The sequence below is a fragment of the Pezoporus flaviventris genome, unplaced genomic scaffold (assembly GCF_033815535.1).
Source record: "Pezoporus flaviventris isolate CSIRO_AGI_PZ_B2104156 unplaced genomic scaffold, CSIRO_AGI_Pfla_v1 ptg000013l, whole genome shotgun sequence".
Taxonomy (NCBI): Eukaryota; Metazoa; Chordata; class Aves; order Psittaciformes; family Psittacidae; genus Pezoporus; species Pezoporus flaviventris.
The window spans coordinates 31,066,330-31,087,368 of record NW_026892561.1 but is presented as its reverse complement, the minus strand read 5'-3'; positions in this window follow the sequence as shown (position 1 = coordinate 31,087,368).

Here is a 21,039-nt window from a genome sequence, read left to right as displayed (position 1 = left end):
GGTAGGAATATTTTTTTATATATAGTGTAAATACCTTAATACAGTCATTAGTAAGGGGATCTGTTTTGGAGAAGATCTCTTAACACCGCCATACTGTGAGAATTCAAGTAGGATGAGTTTCTACATGAAATACCTTAAGTTTCCTGATTCACTGTAGAATAATACATCGTCTCTCTTCACTTTCTCTCCCCTAAATACTATTTCTAAAAACATAATTGCATATCGCACTAAATATAAATGTATATAAGATAATCTGTGTGTTTGCTAATTGATAAGCTACACAACATTATCATTTTAAAACCAAAAGCTTAAATTTTTTTTTTTTTTTTCTATTAGTCTTGTACACATGCACACACTCAGCTTCTGCTGATGCTTCAGCCTATTCAGAATCAGATTCTCGCTGGAAGTTGTCTGGTAACACTGCATTTGGAAGCACAAACCCTCCTTGTAGCATGGTCACTGCCTGACCTCATTTGGGTATGCAACAGTACTGTTCTGTTCTGCTTTTTGGTGTTTTGAGTAGTGCTGAATAGCATCTCGTTTGCTGGCCTTAATGTATGCATGATAGAGAATTGGTCTTATGTGGTATGATTAAAATACCAACTGTAAGGTCATGTTCTGCTTTGTTTAGTACGCTTCAAAGTGAATGATTATGCAGACTGCAGACTGTGGCTAATGTGATAAAAGCTGTGTGAGTTATCTGCTTCCTTTTTGGTCTTTTAGAGTCATTGCAAAGCAGCTGTAGCTATGAGATGGGAGAAGAGAAAATTTCCTATTGATACAAGCTAATGAGTTAAATATGCATCTGGCTTTAGGTTAATAAGATTTGACCTCCTGTATTGCAAAGGATTTTTTGTTTAGTTGAGTGTCTAAATATTATAATTCTTGAGAAATACTTTTTTAGACCTTGAGACTATTCTTTTGAGAAGAATCATTAATAGCAAGTAACATACTGTCTAGAAGAAGAAAGTTAAAACCATGTGGCTGTGTTCAGTTTTAACCAAATAACTAGCCTATTAATTGAAATATGTTTCCACGGATTTATGTAATTGAGCCCTGCAGTCTTTCACCATTACCATTACATCTAAACAAATAATTGCTTAATAATGTAAAGAATTTCTAATGTGTTGTGTGTCTGACAATTCTAAACCTATGATGACTTAATGAAGCTAATGGATACTCGCTGCTTCTAGGAAGATTAATTCTGTTAGAATTGAAACTGAAATTGTACTGTGTGTGCAGTGGGATTTCTTAAATACAAAAAAATAGGCACTTGTTAGATAGGAGGGATTTCTCCAGACCTTGGAAGAACTTTAGTTCCCATGCTTTTCTGTTTTCATCTATTTTTGTCATCCATGTTTCTGTATGAGCAGTGGGCTTGGGGATAAAGACAGGCTAAGATAATTGGGGCTGTTCAGCCTGGAAAAAAAGAAGGCTTTAGAGAGACCTTGTAGCCGCCTTCCGGTATCTGAAGGGGGCCTACTCGGATGCTGGAGGGGGATGCTTCATCAGGGACTGCAGCAACAGGACAGACAGCCCGTCTGAACTCTTCATAATCACTTAGATAGTGGAGATTGCCTCCTTCCTTGACAGTATAGCAAAATGTCATTTTCCAGTCACTGTAACTGTGTCTGTGGTAACGTTTGCTGCCCCAGTTTTTCCCCATACATCTCAGTTATGTAATTTGTGGCTAGAAAGAAAACAGGTTTAAAGATTTTTTTTACTTTGATTTTATTTTTATTTTATTTGGTACACTGAAACTGCCCTTTTGAATGCTTTTCTTTCCAGATTTAAATTTAAGCAGTTTTTGGAGCACTTCATTATTGTGTACTTCACATAGCAATTTGAGTTCACTGAAGCAACTCATGTTTTGTTTCTTGGGTATCCAAAAGAAGCATTTGCTCTGGTTTCTGTACGTATTTAAAGCTGTTAATCAAAACCGAAAACGACATGCACAGCTTATTGTAGCATCAGGTTTTCAACTTGAGATCCTGTTGATGTAAGGAAAAATGCCTAGGTACATACCTGATTTTCTGTAAGTATTTGTAAAGTCTGTAAGTGAATGATAACCTTTTCATCTGCAAAGAGAAATATGAGAAGTGGGAGGAAAAAGAGAGGGAAGCCAAGTTATTTTTACTGTAAATATGTCAGTTTATTGACTTGAAATTTCAGATTTATTCAAAAAAGCAGGAGGAGGAAACGGTAATGTCTGCCAAAAACAGAGTAATTAGTGGGAGTGGAAAGATGTCTAATGATTCTCACAAGTACTAAAGAGGAATAAACTAGTCTCTTATTAAACTGGATATGGACTTTTAAAACACTGTAGTAATTCTGTTTTGTCTTTAAAAGCATGTGCACTTACATATGGTGAATAAAAACCTCTTCATTAAAGTAACATTGTTTGTTCACAGTAACGTTAAAGGCAGCGGGTGTTTTTCATAGTAAAAACTCAAAGCTGACTCCACGCTTCTGAAATAAAGGTTCAGATAATATCTGGCAAACTTGTTGTTTTAGTTGAAGATGACGGAAGAGACTTTTAGTTTAAAACTTAATGTGTTTGCTACACATCCAATGTCTAGTGTGAAAAGATATTGCTTCATGACCACATGCACTGTGGAACCATCTTTTTCCCTTGCCCTGTGACTCTGGCTGTTACTAGTCTAGTCACAGAATGCACAAACATGTCTGTTCTCCCAGTTCTTTCTATCCAAAGAAGCTATTGGTGAAGGTCTATGATCTCATTTTCATCCTGCAGGAAAGTTGACTTCTAAGTATCACAGGTGGGGAATATGTGTTGTCCATAACCCATAGTAGTGAAAAAGACGTTTTGCCTTCACCTTAGGTTATTCGTCTGTATCAGAACTGAGCCTTCCCTCTTCATCTGCTCACTTGTTTTATCTGTCTCCCTCAGTGCCCAGCCCTTGCCATAAGATCTCCCTGCCCATGCTCTAGCATTTCCTCTGCTGTGCCCATGGTGCTCTGTGCTCCTGCAGTGTGTACATATGGATCTTTGCTTCTTTTAATCTCCAGGCGACATTGCCTGCCTCCTTACTTCTGCCATCTGAATATGCCATTCCAAGGAAGTAGAACCGTGAGAAGTAACAATTGTGGCTTTCTGTTTTGAAGTAAGCCATAGTTCTATTGCTACCAGATCAAACAGAATATAACAGTAGTCTGTGAAATATCCCACCCTACATGAACTTGTCCAGAAGTGGTTTGGGTTTGGTTTTGTAGTTTGTTTGGTAGTTTATGTTGTTATTTGTGTTAGGTTTTTTTTAGCTTTGTTTGATTGTTTTAAGCCAGAAACAAGAGAATTGCTAATATATAACTTCTTCCCTCATTTCCCCCTGCCTGTCATGTGACAAACTCAGGTGGCTCAGGTGTGTAAAGAGCACGTCTAAATAGGTATTGGGAATTCCACAAGACCTGAGGTAACATCCCTAATAGAAGGGTAATGCCAGATAGGAGACTAATCAGCCTGAAACAATGTTTGCGATGCTTTGTAGCTCTAACTGTTCTGGTTCTTCCTGGGGACAGGTTCTGAAGTGTCAAGTGCCGTGCATGCCTGAATGCAGCTCCTCAATTCACTCTCACCTGTGTGATCATTGCATGCAAAAACTATACTTGTTCTCAATTTGCTGTAGGAGAGTGCCTTTGATTAGTTCTGCCCAGCATCTCTGAGGCATAACAAATGCCATGGTAGCACAAAAATCTGTGTGGATTTTAGAGCTTTTTAGAGTCTCCACTTTGCAAAAGCTACTTGGATCATCTGTAGCTGGCAGTTTCATCTGCTCTCCCTACAGTGCATGTGTTGAAAGAAAGCAGGATATTAGGTTTACAAGTAGATACCAAGAAAAACAAATTTCAGAAAAACAGGCAAGCAGGAATGTCTAATTATGGGGAATATGGAGCAGCAGGGCATACACAGATGATGTCTATGAAAGTAAGAAACAAATTGACTGAAAGTAGATATATTTTGAGGGGATGATATGCATGAAGTGAAAAAATGCCATTGGTAATTTTTCATACAAGAACGCAAGGGAGGAAAATGTGCATACAATATCAGAGCTTAGTACATTTGTGAATTTGAAATAACTGATAGCAGGTCTCCATATATGAAGTGACAGCAAAATAGCCTTCAGCTTCAAGAGCTGAAGCTTTCACTCAGTCACAGTGAAAACAAGTTTTTGAAGTGATGGAAGCATATTTCTCAATGACAACACTTGGATATATTGTCTTTGGAAGCAGAAGAAAGCAACACGTTTTCAAGTCTGCATATAAAAATTGTTACAAGGAACTTGGTCTTAAACAGTATCATCTTCACCTGTAGTAAAAAACATATGGAGGCACATGTATTATAATATGAGTTCCCACAATCTGTCATTTCAGGATGGATAGAGTCTAATTGAATTGATTTCACCATCCTTTCCTAATCCTTATCTATGTAAATAGCATATCTTTGAATTATTACTTAATTCCTTAATTAAAAGGCTTTAGAAGAATCTCCAGTAATATTGCCAAAGCACTAAGAAACAACAACAGAATTAATTTTTGCTTTCAAAAGCTCTGGGATTATCTTGGGAGCTCAGAGAGGGTAACACCAATGAATAAAACAGTTTTAAAGAAATAATGAAAAAAACTCACTTGGTTTTAGGTCCTTTGGTAGTGGACAAGTCATTTGATCTATACTTAACCTGTGTTTTTCTATCAGACTCTTCCTACTCATAAAATAAAATCCAGTGATGAGTATGTGTCATCTGGCTATTAGTTTGTTAAAAGGTGAAGGTCTATTTGAATGTGATTAATACTTTTAACAACCGTAATGTATTGTGTACAAGCCATATAAGCAACTAGGTGGTCACATCATTCATCAGGCATGGCAGTCTGTGCTATCCTGGAGCAGTTTTGGTATAGATTTTCAGACGTACTGGATCATTCATATTACTTTAAGGGTAAATGGTAGCATTTATCATAGACTTCCTATTTTTATTTTGTGAATATTTCAATACAGTGTTTTTATGCTTAAAGGGAGTAGATCTGAAGTCAGTCTGCTGAACAAAACCAGCAATTTGGAACTGCTTTGCAGAGCTCACTTGAGTCAATGTGCTCTTGCTCGTTCACTTTAAATATTTATTATGGAGACTTTTTTTGCATATTTAAATTGCTACTAGTTTTATTTTCTTATGTTTTACCTGGTTGACTAGAGAAATAGTTTTCTTTTTTTCTATCTTCTAGATTATACAAAATATAGCTAATTAAGTCATGCTATGCTTTCTCCCTAGAGTCAAAGTATAATGTTCAGCTGGCCAACTTGCACGAGTCATTAATTTAGAAGACAGGCTATGGTAATTGGTGTCTTTATGCAGGCAATGGAAATGCTTAGGGAAATCGCTCATTTTAGAATGTTTTATTTCTTTTTTTTTTTAGTTGTTTTACTATATTTCTAGGCCTGAGTAGTGTTTGGTTATGGCTGTGAAACAGAATCACCTGAGATTAACGATTTCCGTGGGAATGTGCTGATTTTTTTTTTCCTTGGTTTTGAGTAAAAATCTGAATATTTTCATTCTGAAAAAAATACAGAATTTTAACACTTAATCTTGGGCTAATATGCATGCGTGCAGATTTCATGTGTGCAAAATATGATAGAATTAAAGCCTTTCTATTTACCTTAATGGGTTTTGCACTATAAGTATATTGTACTGTGATGTCCTCTGTTCCACAGTGGAAACTTCTTAAATACTTAAATACTTAGTTCTGTGTTCAGTAACTCATATGCCAAATCGACCACTTCTACACATAGTGTTTAAAATTTAATAGTTCTGAAGATGAGCAAGGACACTTTTTTGTGCGTTTTTGGTGGGGTGGGTGGGTTGGATTTTTTGCATGTCTTTTGTGGTTTGGGTTTTAATTTATTGGTTTAGGTGTTTTTATTGGTTTGTTTTTCTTAATGTTTTGATTTGGGGCTGGTTTTGTTGTTTGCTTGGGTGGTTTTTTCTTGTGGTATTTTTTGTTGGCTCTTTTTGTTTTGTTTTAGGGTGTGGTTGGTTGTTTTTTTGTTTGTTTGTTTTTGTGTTTTTTTGTGGTTTAGGGTTTTTTTTTACCCTGGAATATTTGCCTCCTGTTCAGGCACCAAAATAGAGGCCTCTTTTATCTCACATGCTTGTCTGCTCCAGTTTGCTCTCTGCTGAGCCCTGGTGTGCTGCACTTCCAGAAATCCAGCCCTAAATTTTGACATTATATATAAGAACAAAAAGAGAGCATGTTCACAGGAAACATGCATTTGAGTTAAATTCAAATAGATTTTGCCATTTTGGCTCAGTTTTATAAAATATGGGAAGTATAATATTGTTCATAGCTTCAGTTATTTAAAAATGGTAATCTCAACTTTTATGAAGTGAGACCGACCATGTTTATTAATATTTCCTGCAGGCATACAATGACTTGGCCCTGGCCTAATTGGGTTGTGTGATTAACTTTATTCCCCTCAAGGACTGAGCTACTAAACGTGAAAAATTTTCTGAGCAGCTCAAAATATTTTTGCAATATTAGTTCAAGCCAAAGTGAAAAAAAATACCAATTTTCAGGCCTTTTAAATAATATAAAAGATTCATAGTGAAGAGAACTTGATTCCTAGTGGGGCTTATATGCCAGCCATAAAACTCATAAAATGGCGACTACTTCTGTTTCATACCTGACACAGTGCAGAGATTTGAACCTTACTTGCTTTAGTAAAGGCTTACTGAGCTTTACCAAAGAATCCTAAAATTACTGAACCAAAAGAGATTTTGAGATGTACCTTTATCTCTTTTCCCTTAACAGTTGTTCTATTTTGCATAGAACATAGGTTAAGTGCATGTTTATATAGTCTCTTCTTCTGGCTTTCCCTCTCATGCATCTTCCATGTGAGAACACTCCATTCATTAAGGTCCTTCTCAGCACTGTTTTTCAGTATTTAAGCAGTACATAGTTTCATGGCTCTTAAAATTGGGCCATAAAATGTGTAAGGTTGGAGATGTATGTGTGTATGTATACCTGTATGTATATGTTTAACATACATACCTGTATGTTATGTTCTGTTTTTCAGAACGTGGATAATGGAGAAAATGTGTGCTCCATAGGAGGAACTTTGAAACTCACTCCTCTAGTTCATCTACTTTCCTAAGTTACAGCCAGCACTCTCCTAACTGCTGACGTGCTTGTCTAAGCTTCTCAAAGCAGCATAGTGGATACGGGTAGATCTTGAGATCTCCCCAGGCAGCTTGTTCCAGAGCTTCATTGTCTTTGCCAGCAAAATGATGTCAGTAGAAGTCCAGTGTGACGTTTTGTCACTACAATTTGAGACTTTTCTTATCCCATCCACTATGTGTACATAATCAGAATAGTATTTTAATTTCTTTTCTTTGTTCTCCCTGCATCACTGATATTCAAGAGACTGAAATAAAACATCCCCCAACTGGCAAAAATTGAGCTTTTAAATCCACTTTGCTTTCATATGTGGCTTCCTCAACTGTCATCGTTATTCCTTTAAAAAAATAAGCATCTGATTAAAGAATTCATAGCTGGACTGGTGTCACAGTCAAGCTTAGGAGAAGATTACTTAGACAGAAAATACCTCTGTTTTTTGAAAGATACTGTTTGAGAACATAAGCTTTTATTTCACAGTAACCAGCTTGACCTCTTTGACAATTCATTAGCAACATCATAAACTCAAAGACACTGAGACATCCACCATTTGATTGGGACTTTACAGGGAAAAATTTCTGGTATGCATTCCTGGGTAAAGGAATCCCAGCAATTGTTGGAGTGGCAAGTTGCTTATGTCAAAAAGCAGGTGAATATGGTTGCTGTTCTCTTTCTGAAACAATTCAGCGAAAAGATGGTGGTGAGACCTGTGAAAATCTTAACAACCTGAACATTTCAAGGTAATTACTGCTATAATTAGGTAATGTCATGATGTGACTCCTTAGGAACAGGTTAAACTCGTAAAACCCTTGAAACAGGTACAAGGAAATGTTTGTTTAATAAGGCCACAGTAAATAAATTTTTCCTAATGCAGACTCACTGAATGGGATTGTAAGCAGTGTTAGGGAGGTGTAAGAGGTTAGGGATCAGCTGTGGCCATTCAGGCTTATAATTACAGCTGTGATAAGTGTGTTTTCAAGTCTTGCTGTACTGAGAGTTTTCTTAATCCATTATTTTACTAGGCCTTTCTTTGCCCCTCCTAGTACATTGTAATAATTCCTGAAACCCCATGAATCATGGAAAAACAAATGTTAGTCTATTAATTTCTGGTGATGTAGAGACATAAATTTAAGTTTTACCTAGGCAAGTGCGTGGTTATGTCTGACATCAATGTTGTAGTAGGTGCAGTATGCAATCCAATATTACAACTCTATACAACTGGAATATTTAAAGTCTAGCTTTTTAATATATCATTGGGGCAAAAAATATGTAGTGAACTTGTAGCCCATTATTATTAATAGTCTTGGTTGCTGCAGACTTTGGAAGCTAGAAAAGACGTATCCCATGTTTAATGTTTGCTGCAGTTGGCTTCCCTATATTTTTATGAAAACAAGGATGAAGCTGATGTCCCAGCTGATTAGTTTGCTCTTTAACTCATGCAGAAATCCATGCTATTGAATATCAAACAGGATTGGACACTTGATAACAATTGAACTGCTTCCACCTGTGCACAGGCAGTTTCAAACAAGTCTGTGAGCATTACTCTTCAGTTAAAGAAAGCCTGTATATTCTGCCTTGAATGACTTTGAACAAAGAAGCATACTTAAAAAGAACTTCAGATGGATAATTTAATACTTCAAGTGATGTGATGTTTTCCCTTTAAATTCTACCACCATGCCTACTTTTCTCCCTTTAAGAGCTGGGCTAGCCATGATTTTAAACAGTACCTCATGTGTCACAGGGATACACCTCCTTATTATGAGACAGAAAGGTGGCTGCGGTACACAGTCCAGTTTCTACAAGGTGTACAGTTGATCTCAGTGTGCGCCTTCAAGGATTAACATGTGATTAGAGATCAGCATTTGCCCATTTACACATTGGGATAAAGTTATGTGGTGAATAAAAAAATGTTCATGTTTTGGTCAACATTTCTCATACAGCTGCACCAGCTTCAGGAGGTCTGAATGAGGCAAGCATCCTGGTTGATTGTTGGTTAATGAGTTAGATGCTGAGATATACTGATTGAAAATTTTTCCTGCTGTGGCTGTGTTAATGGACCTGGTTGGCACAAACTAGGTGTAAATTCCTTGCTTTGAGGTACAGCTGTCCATCTTGCTTATTTAACAACTTAATTTAGATGTAACAATTGGATAACCTGTGGAAAGCTTGAAAACTGGGATCTTAGGGAGGCACAGGAATTCAGGTTAGCTTATTTGGTTTTCAAAGCCACGCTTATTAAAAAGATTAACCTATTTTTTTAATAAGAATGTATATATTACCCATCAGTGTAAAATCTTAGGAGCGTATGACTCATAGCTTATAATACAAAAAATGGGAGTAGTATTATAGTATTGCTAACAAAAGGTAGAATTAATATCAACATACTACAGGAAATCATAGAGGAAACACCTAAGACTTACTGGAAAACAGTCTCTTTTTGGGAGGGGGACACAATGAGGTTTCAACCCTCATTTTTCATCCTGGGTGGGGGAAATGACTTGATTACTTTCTATAAGGTATTGGAGTTTTTGAATGATAAAAACCTGTTCAAAAATTTTAAAAGTAAACCAAGCCAAAACCAAACCCCCACAAAAACAAAACCAACCAAAAAAAAAAAAAAAAATTTGACCCCCCTCTACACCATACCACAAATGTGTTCATACAGCCACAGGGGGATTTGTGTAGATGTGAGCCAGTGACCGACAGAAGTGGACTGTTTATTTGGTGCTTCATGACTGCTCCTGTTCGTGTGAATTGCTTTAGCATTTAGAATCAGATCTAACAGGATACAGACTTCTTTGGGTGGGAGAATAAGCAAGATTATGACAAATTCAGCTCCCTACATGTGGTGTTTTAATGGCTTATCATTGAGTGGATACTTGAAACAGCATCATTTCTTATAAACACAAACCAATGAAGCTTGAAAGCTTGAACAGTGATCTGCAGAAGTGTGCTTCAAGCCCAGATTCCACCTTCCAAGCACAGCTTGAATAATGGACTCTGAACTGAGCTGTTTTGTTCATGGTGAGCCAAGAGGGATATATCAACAGCTACAGGTCTCCGAGGCCACAGTAAACAAAAGTATTAGAACAAAAATGTGAATATTCGTTGCAAGTGAAATGAGTCTTGTTTTTTTTTCTCCGAGGAAGCTATATTTCTTTGGTTGTTGCATATCTTCTGTTGCAGATAAAATACCTGCACAGCGAGGGTTCTTTTTTTTTTTTCCTTCTCTTTCCAACTTTCCCATTTATCCCTTGAAAACTGCTGCTGTTCCAAATATTCTTTCTGAACAATTTCAGTAACACATGCAAGGAGCAGAGGTTGCTTCTTGTCTTTCTACTCTGCCAGCTCATCCCATTTGGACAGTATGAGGCTACTACTGTTTCCTTTTTTTTGTGCCTTAAGCTGCCAAGTTGATGGATGCTTATGAAGAAGCAAAGAGGAGGAAGGACTTGAATGATGATGTGGAGAAAATGTGAGGATTTAAGTGTCAATCCTGTACACTATGTCACACTAGCTGTTTTTTTTCTCCTGTGCAGACATGGTATGAGCTGATCAGTTGCCTGTATTGGTGTCTGTAATCAGTGCTAAATGTTTCTCTGATACAGATTTTGATGAAATATACTTGCATATTGACTCCATTTTGCTGGCTCAGGACTAAACACTGAGTCCTGTTTCTCATCCTTTTGTCTCTGAAGTTTTTGTGGAAGACCAGCTTTACAGGCTGTTTTCATTTTGATTTTTGCATCAACTGTGGCTCTCTTGGTCAGGCTAAGCACACTTGCCAAAACAGCTCTTTCAACTAGTGTCAAAACGAATCTTTCATCAGTCCTGTCCAGCTTCAGCTGCTGTGCCAGGACACCTCTGTTAACTGCTGGTAATGGCCTGGCTAGCTCTGCCAGCATGGTCCCCTGGCCAGCTCCAGGGCAGCTGCCAGTGTTGAAGGTGCCAGGGCTGCCTGGGTGGCTGGGGAGCTCTGCTGGCACACTGCTGTGCTCAGGAGCTGGTGTGGGCCAGTGTTTAATACTGTTCTGTTGCTGGCTGTCAGGACTATGGCTGTCATGACAGTTTGTCTGATATATGCAGTTATTTCTGAGAGTAATTGTAGCTGCCTGGAAGCTCACCAATGGCTGCAGCTGCTGCAGTCTTGCATCTTCTGTGTGGAAATGGACTATGAAGCTGAAAAGTGTTAGAGAACCAAGGTCTGTACATCACAAATAACAAACCTTGCAATGATGAATTGCCATTTGCAATTAATCAGGGTATGATATTTACTTTAAATCCTGGAGTTAATTGTTATTTCTTTTTCTAAAGTAATCTGTACTGTAAGAAACTAATTCTGATCTAAGTAGTGTTAATGTAAGTGAATAATAGCTCTCCTGGCAAGAGTGACAATCCCCAAATGTAAATGCAGACCAGTGTCAATTGCAACTCTGAAGCCAATATTGTTTTGTAGGAAAGCAAGCTGTTTCGTATATTACACTTGCATTCAGTTTATGAAGTGATAGACTCCTTTTCTGAAATCCTGATACATTTTAATTGCCTTTCTTCATCTTCTTGACATACTTATACTATAGCCTGATTTTTTTTTTTCCTGAAGTCCTTGCAAAGGAAGCTGAACAATGGATTGAAAAATTTAACTTCTGCTTTGAACTTTGGAAATACTGTTTCACAGCTAATATATACCTTGTCTATTTAGTTATTCTGGGATGATATAAAACCTATCATTCTTCATTGCATTTTGTTAAAGACATTTAAAAATTTTCCTGAGCTGGTTGGTAGGCTTTTGAAATGCATTCAGCAAGTCTCTTCCAAAGAGACACAATTTTAAGGTACCTTTGATGCAGTATTCCTGATTCCTGCAAATCACTGAATAGCAAAGGGCTTCTTTTTTTGTTTATCCCTAAGTAGTTGCATCCTTTGATCCTTTAACTTTTGAAGATTTAAAATTGGCTGTAAGAGCTTGTATAATGCCAGGCAAACTATATAGTCTAATGTTTCATATCTCAAGTAACTTCATGATAAATACAGAGTTGCAAGAGAGTATATGGCTCTTAAAACGTTGTTCCAAACTCATTTGCTGTAAATGCTTTCACAAAATGTATTTTTAATATTTTTTTGGTTCTGCTGAAACTGCAGTAGAATGCCTTACAGCAATATCTGTGACATAAGTGACAGCCTTCATCACTTATAAAACCATGCTTCAGTACATGCAGTAACGTCGCCTTTAGACTTAAACTCCAATGATTGCATCTGGCAGTTGCATATGGTGAAACTTAGCTACTGCCCTTTTAATTAAATTATACTTGGGAGCTTGCTGATCAACTAAATCTCACTGTAAGATAACAGAAATGTGACTTATTGTAAGCAAGAGAATTTGCAGTACATGCATGAGCAGGCAAGAAGTTATTCTTGCATCTAAAGTAACTGATTACATTGTGCCAACTCTGCTACTTCTGATAGAAAATGACTTCTACAGAATTGGATCACACCGTTCCTTTCCCAAACAGCCCTAAGGAAATCTGAGGGAGGAAAAATAACGCTACTGTCACATTTAGGATATCTTCACTACATGGTGTTGGCCTTTTCACTGAAAATGAAAAAAAATAAATCCAAAAGTAGAGCTTGTCAGAATTGGTTCTTGTGAGCTTCTAAGACCAGACTTCACCTTCTGTGTCTACACATTGTCCTTCCATAGTAAAATCAGGTCAACATCTTCACCACCAGACCAACATGCATGAAAGTGACCTCATTGAGTAGTGTACAGGACTGACAACCAACAAACCAACAAAACAAACAATGGTCTATGTCAGATTGAGCTGCTTGTATGGAACTTCACAGGTAGACTCCCCTTTTGATCTACTGAAGATACTTCAGTCTCTAGCATAGAAGGTCTCCCTCGTCAGGCTTTGTCAACTTTCTCAGAAGGGCCACGTGTATCCCCAGTTTGAGCCTTTACCACGAATTCTGCAGTACTTAAAATTTTCTCCTTTGCAAAGCTTGTTTGGCTTGTGTTTTCTTATTTACAGCTTTTGCTTTGTGGGGCACATTGTAGCTGTCACAAATAAAAGTACTCTGCCAGACAATTTCTAGAATTTCTTCTTCTAGACAGAAGAAAACATCTAAATACTAATTTGTCAAAATCAAATTTACAAGATTTGCTGCAACAAGGCTATTCAGAGGTTCACAGGAATAATAACACACTCATTTACTTCAGGGAAATTCAGCATTCACCAGGAATGTTAGACTGACCATCCTGAGGAGTTAAACCACCACTTTGTAATGCTGCAAAGAAGTAGCAACTGCAGTGGCCTTCAGAGCCATCTCATTTGTGTGCCTTTTCCTTGAAAACTGAAGCATGGGGTCGGAAGGCGGCACCCTGGAGTGTGTATATATATATATATATATTTTTTTTTTTTACCATGAAAAATTTGTGACGATAAAGTTTGTGGTCAGTGATTTGCATAGGATTTGTCCCAGAATTTCTGTCTTCTTTTAATTCTGTTTATAAAACAAGATGTGGTCTAAGCAGCTGTCTAACTCTACAGATTGCCATGTCTGTCTAGCAGTTAGTGAGCAGCAGTAAGACCCATCTGACCTTCAAGCACGAACTGGATGTATCGTACTTTTAGCTGGCCCCCCTTCTGCTGCCAGTGCTAAAGGAGCACAGAGTCCCTCGGGCATGTGACCATGGCACATGTAATGGCTTTAACCTGACAGAGGGGAGATTCAGATTATACATTAGGAAAAAATTCTTCACTATGAGGGTGCTGAGGCACAGGTTGCCCAGATAAGTTTTGGTTGCCCTATCCTTGGAAGTGTTCGAGGCCAGGCTGTATGGGACCTTGAGCAATCTGGTCTAGTGGAATGTGTCTCTGCCTGTGGCAAGAAGGTTGGAACTAGATGATGTTCAAGGTCCCTTCCATTCCAAACCATTCTATGATTCTAAGAAACACATAGAGAAATTTTATGTGGGTCCTCATAATTGCAGGCCTTACAGTAGTAGTTTTTTTAAATAAGACCACCTTTTCTTAGTTGTCTAGGCATGATTTTAAATGTTTGCTTTAGGCTATTCAAATTTAAGTATTTTGGACATGGCTTCTTGGCATCTCTTTTTATTTTTTAATTGGAGCTGAGGGATTATGCTCGAGGAAGCTCAATTAAGACAACTTTGGCTTGCATAATTACCTCAGCAGGTTAGTGACTCCGTGCCAAGCTCCATGAAAGTTTAAAAACATTTGGTACTTGATGGTAGAAATTGTCAACATTAAGGTTTTCAGCATACCATTTTCCTTTCAGGTTTTCTCAAAGCTGCTGGCATTATGGGGTCATTTTAAAAGATATGAATGAAGACTCCTGAGGGGCATGCCTTGCTATATATTGGAAAGCAGAGTTCTGGTATGGTCCAAAGACTCTTTGTTGTAGTCACTATGTGCTAGAGGTTTACGTACCCCAGTATTTTATATATTGTTACTGTGCTGCTTTCTAATGAAATTAACCTCAAGGTTTCCTGTTCAGAAGGCAATGACTCCATAATTGACAGATGGTGATAAAATCCTATAACTTTATTACTAGTGTTTGTGCAGATTGAAATATGGATGTCATTGCACATCTCTGAAACAGATTCAGACAAGCTTAATGATTCTAGATGTGTCTGTAGAATCTCTGACAAGGTCATATGTTCACATAAGCTGAAGATAAAATTTTGTAGGGATAAATATTTTTTGCTACACAGAAATGTAAATACATACCGTAATGTCAAGGCATTGACTTGGTAGCTCAATTTAACACATGTTGTAGCTCGTATTTATGTGCCCACCTGTTATCAAAAGGCATATGTAGTTTCACATGATTGTCACCTCTTCTAGTAACCAAACTACTTCTAAATAACCAAAGTACTTTGTAGATACCCTCATGTACTGCTTGCACTATCCACGATAGCCATAATTTAAATTGTTTTATGGACATCTAGTTATTCTGTCATATCCTTGGGTATATTCTTCTGGCTATGAGCAGTAATACCTCATGAATTGCATATCTGTTGCTCTGAGAATTTGTACTTTCATTTACCTCCTATCTCCTTCAGGCAGGCTTTCCTGTATCTCAACTGCACACTTAAGCATGCCCTAGTGGGTTGTGTAAGGAAACCCTTATAGCACTTGGTAGGACGTAGATTTCCCATGTAAATGCTTGATTACAGCAGTTAGCCTTTGCACTGCTGTTGCCCACATACCTGCCTGTTTTCAGTTGTTATGTAAAACAACTGTTTTTCAGATTAAGTCAACTCAGGTTATAGGTTTGTTTCACAGTACACGGGCTGTCATACCCTGTGCTGGAGAGAGAGAGAGAGCGTCTGAATGTTTGGGGAGAAAAGGATAAGGAGCAAAGTAAGCACCTGATGGGAGGAGGTGCCACATTAGTTCTGTGGGATTTTCTAGAGGTAAAACCACAATGCTGTAGGTGGAAGGATACTTTTGCTCCAGCAATGCTGGCAGGAGATGCATTTTTTGCCTGATCTTTAAATAAAAATCTGAAATCTTGGATACCTGCACAAAGCAGAAGGGATTTAAAAAAAAAAAACTGATTATTACATTGTTGTGCAGTATAAACTGCTCAAGTGGATTTGTAAGAATCTTGAGATTTGTGGTAGCAGCCCTGTTCCCCCGTTTTTGCAGGGCAGTGTGCTCGAGGCAAGCCTAAACTAGTCGGAGAGCTCTTCCTATGGCTGTGCACTACCTTTGCACATCCTTGGGGGTAGCCATGACAACCACCGCCTGGTCCTGGTGAACAGCTGATGATCTTGCTAACTGCTCCAGCTCAGCTGGTGATCAGTGCCTGCTTTTTGCAGGGAGTGTTTATTGATTTTCTAAATTGTTGTTCTAGTTAGGCAGTCCCTCCCTCTTTGATGTTTTGTTCGGTATGATTGCCAACCAGAAATCATGGAGACTAAAAGTGCCTGTGGCAATTACTGTGTTTACTAACTGACTGCGCAGTAGGGACTGAATTTAACCATCTTCTATCTTTTCATGATTAATCTGTCATAAACATGACACAATTCTGTTTGGGTATGAGGGAAAGGAGGAAGCACCCAACTCCTACCTAGATACATAGGGTTTTTTTAGCTCTGATCAGTAGGGCCTCCTCCCTAATTAAATTCATCTCTCACATTATAAAATTGGTCTGCCAGACTTCTGTCTGTTCCTGCAGATGCTCTTCTTTCCAGAAGAGAATTAAATCAGTCCTGTTACCATATTTGATTTTCTTCCCAAGCTTTTCCTATCCTATGCTGATAGGAACAAATCAGCACTTTTTTCTCATTTGTGCTTCCCAAACCTTTGGTGTTTAACTTGCATGTAGCCAAGAGTAACCTTTGAGGCAACTAATCTTAATTTAAGTCTGTTTACTGAGAAACTAAGGCAATATATCACACCTTTATTTAGTAGGTTTTTAAAGCTATATGTGAGTTTCTTTATAAAACCCACAGTCTGTAAAAGTGTAAAAGACAAATTATAATCCTTTGTTTTTCAACCTGACATGTACAAGGCACAGGAATTTAACCCTTGACTGAATTTTGGTACTTTCCTACATGGAGTCCAATTCTCACTGTTCCACAATCCATAGTACTTCATGTCTGTGAACTCAGTTTGAATTTGTAGATACGATATTAGGATGAAATTCTTTCCTGTGAGGGTGCCAAGGCACTGGCACAGGTTGCTCAGAGAAGCTGTGCCTGCCCCATCCCTGGCAGTGTTCAGGGCTAGGTTGGACAGGGCTTTGAGCATTCTGGCCCATAGCAGGGGGTTGAAACTAAAGGGTTTTTAAGGCTCCTTCCAAGCCAGACCATTCTATGCTATCTCTCAAAATATCTTGGCTTAGAGAGAATGTTTGCCCCTTTTACATTTTTCTGAAAGCATATGTAGTGAATTGAATAGTTCAGAGTTTGTGGGTGTGAGGGGGTGATGTTGTTCTACTTCCTCTTAGTCATTCCAGCCTTATGCTTAGGGAAAGGCAAGAGCTATCAGTCCTGAATTCTAGTCTGTCAGTGTTTTTCTTCAGATGTTACTTAAACTGGTGTTCCCTCTGCCTGCCTACAGGATTACATCTATGGTGGCCACAAGGCAAACAGGAATGCTGCCCTTAAACTGAGCTGGTTGTGAGCTGTTGTAGAAAAGTGGTAGGCTGGATTTCAGGACTTATGAAACCTTTACAGAAGGTTTCTGAAACTTTGAATGAAAAAGTTTCCTGGGAATTCAGCTAGTCATGACCTCTCTACAAGTACCTACCTAATGTCATATACCTGGAGTCTCTTTTTTTATTATTTTAAGTAATGTGTGAGGGAAGTGGAAAAAGAAAAAATCAAAGATATCTTTCAGTTATGTTGTCTCCAAGAAACTCTCAAACACTGCACAGAACAATGTCTAAAGGCAAAAGAGGCCCCCAGACAAAACAGGCATGTCTCTGTACCCACAGCAGAACCACGCAGGAATATCAAACTGAGTGGAATTGATATTCAAATAAAGAAGTGTGTTTATGTTGGAGAAGCCAATTTACATTGATGTTGTGGTACAAGTCACCTGCCAATATCAGGTATAACTGTGCAATAAGGTCTCATCTGGAGGTACAGTTGATTCTCAGATGTTTGAAGCATTGTTTAGTGTTCTGTTACTGCTTTTTCCCCCCATGAACACTTGTAAGAAAGGACAAAACTAATGCTCTGACAGAACTGTCTAGCAAGCAATGGTTTGTGATACGCAATTGTTTTTCAAGAAGAGACTGTTGCAAGGAGAGTGAGTGTTTGTCTTTTTGCAGTAATTCATTGATTGCCTTGTAGGGGAGAGTGGTGTTCATGCATCCTTTAAGATAAAATGAAATGTAGGTTCTGCCCGAGACTGGCCCCCAAACAAGAAATTTGTATCTTTAGACTTAACATCCTGTGTAATGGAGAAGTCAAAGTAATTCAAATAGCTTTTTTTGTGTTCATATAGATAGCCACTAAATGCAAAATGTGTGCAGTAATATTTGAAACTGATAGTTCTTGATTATTTTTTTTTTAACATTGTTCAATGTGAATTTTGACTCCTTTTCAGCTGATCCAGTATTTTTAGCTAGATTCCATTGATGCAGAAAGCAGTGACGAACTATACTGGTGATGACTCTGAGGAAGAGTCTAAAAAGACTAAAAAGTTTTATGATACTTATGGGGATTGTTTAAGTTCCTGGACATACACTACATAATATTCAGCTTCATTTCCTTCACTTGAAGTATATTTGTGAATAGGGTACAGTCAATTTTAGAAGTGCTCTCCATACTGCTGCAGAAACAAAACAGAGTGCCCTCTGCTCTGAGGAGAGATGCTGAGAACATGCTGCACCATAGTGAGTGCTCAGCTGTTTTTTTGGATCAAGGCCTGCTCATGAAGAGGCATGCGGAAGCATAAACCAGAAGTAATACAGCCTAAAGTAAGGCAGAATCAGAGAAGCAGTAGCTGTTATGACTAGAATGATAATTAAGAGCTGGATTCCCTGTTGTCAGTAGAACAGTGTACATTTGTACCAGAAGTGCAAGAAGAATTAAACTGAAGAATTTACCACAGACATTTCAGATTAGATGGATGAGATTAGACTGTTTTCACATTGGCTGGCAAGGACTGACCCAATGTCTGTCCTGCTTTACAGCCTTCTCCACGCTATAACCCACAGATGTTAAGTTTGCTTTAAAGCATCTTCCCTTGCATTGTACTTTTAGTCATACATTGTGAGCCACATTTTTCACAAATATCTTGAGAACACTGCCAGCAAAAGATCTGGTCACATCCTCTGCCTATACCTGGGTGTTCATTCCTGTCTCTCTGCCTCTCTTCCTTTTCCCTGGAACTTCACTATGAATTCTATTAAAAAACCTCTCTAGACTGAAAGTGGGGCAAAATCTGAGTTACTTGGCTTTAATTTACTCCTACTGGGAACTTAGATTCTGTACAGCTTAACCTCTTTTATTGCCATCCATGGGATTTAAGCAGGTATTAAAAAACTGAGTTTGTTTGGTTCTTTGTCATGCAAAATCATTTCAGTATGAATTTTATTTGTCCCCATCTATGTTCCTACTCTATTTTCTGTCCAACTAAATAATTGCAAATTTTATAACTTGATTGTCTCACATGAAGAGCTTTTCTGCAATGGTCAGAAGGACAGATGACTTTGATCTGTTGGGATTTTTTAGCATTGTCTGATACCAAATAGACTATTCAAATGCTAATAAAATAACCTACATGTTAAGCACTTAATTAAGATATATAAATTTCCTCCCTTGTTCCCTCCTGCAGTTATTTAAGTCTGTCTGGCAGTACAAAAATCAGTGATGGAGTGCTAAATAGCTACCTCTGCAACCAAATGGGGAAATTTCCTTTTTTGAAATTGAAGATTCTTATATCTGTTGTAACCTTGTCAGGTCTCAAAGTGAACTCAAACAGTTCTTGATACCAGGAGGTGAAGCTTAGCTACCTGTATAATTGCATCAACATTGAGCAACACTATTTTTTTGCTTAGATTAGGATGTGAGATTCCCCAGACTTGCAGGCCCGTTTAAAAGCCATGATGATGCTTTGGATTCATCCTCAATGAAATATGAGCTTCCGCTTGTCTATTTTTAGAATATCGCTTTTGACACTGCTACTGTTTTTGACCTCCTGTGTGCCATAACTTTATAAACCAATTTTTAGGACTTGAGACTAATGCCTACGCTCAGTCTATCACAGTGATGTGCTGAATGAGATCTTATATTATGCATATAATAACACTGGGAGAGTGCTATGCTCTGCCTTTTTTTTTTTTTTATTTAATCTAGAATGCCTGTGATCACAAGAAAAACAAATCCAGTTATTTCCTGTGACAGAAACACTAATAACCTAAGTTCAATAATAAATGGGCAAGTTAAAAAAAATTAACTGCTGTAAGAAAAGCAGTTCTTGGGAAAGTTTGTGGGATGTTGATGTTTTGGACAATAATAAGACTGCCTCAGTCTTTATGAAATAAATAGCAGTGGTCATGGCTCTGGTTGAACTGTTTTCCATTGGACAGCGGTGAAGTGCTGTGTAGTTTTGTAAGTGTACTGAAATATGTAGTCATTAAGTAATAAGCACAATATGAAGCTGGTGCTTTAGGCTTATGTGAGTTATAGTGCCGTTCTTAAATGGAGTAAGAGCCTTCAGTGGAGATTTTTAATATCTTGCTAAGAATGAGAGAAAGATTGATCAGGTAGTCCAGAGAGATGAAGTGATGCCAGCATAGAGGAGGGCTTATCAGAAATTGAGAAAAGGGACATATTTCTTACATATATGGAAGCAATTGTCAGAAAAGAGATGTGGGGTAGGGGAGAAGCAAGGCTCCAGCAGCCGTATCGCCCTAGGATCCTGTCCTTCCCCTAAAGCATGAGTGATTGCTGCACCAGTTCACTTACTTATTCAGTGCAAAAATAAACAAAAGGCTGCTCCGTAGATAGAGGACAGGAAATACCTTAACTAGTGATTGCATAAGCTGCTACCAAGGCATGTATGTGTATCCTGTTGCTTTTTATGGTTTCTCAGCTATAAAATATAAGTAATAATGCTTAAATTACATATTTTCAGTGTTGTGTGAGTTAATCAGATAATGCTATGTAGGCCTCTGAAGATGAAATGTGTAATGTAAGTGTTGTATAAAGCTTACTAAAGGTTTCCATCGGGTATTTGGAAGCACACAGTAAGTGCAGGCACAGGAGAGCTGGGAAGCATAAGGCAGAGGCACTGGGGTTGGCTTACGTGCATGTTGACTTCAGTCAAGCAACAGAATAACACATCCACACAAATTTGTCCCATGCTGACA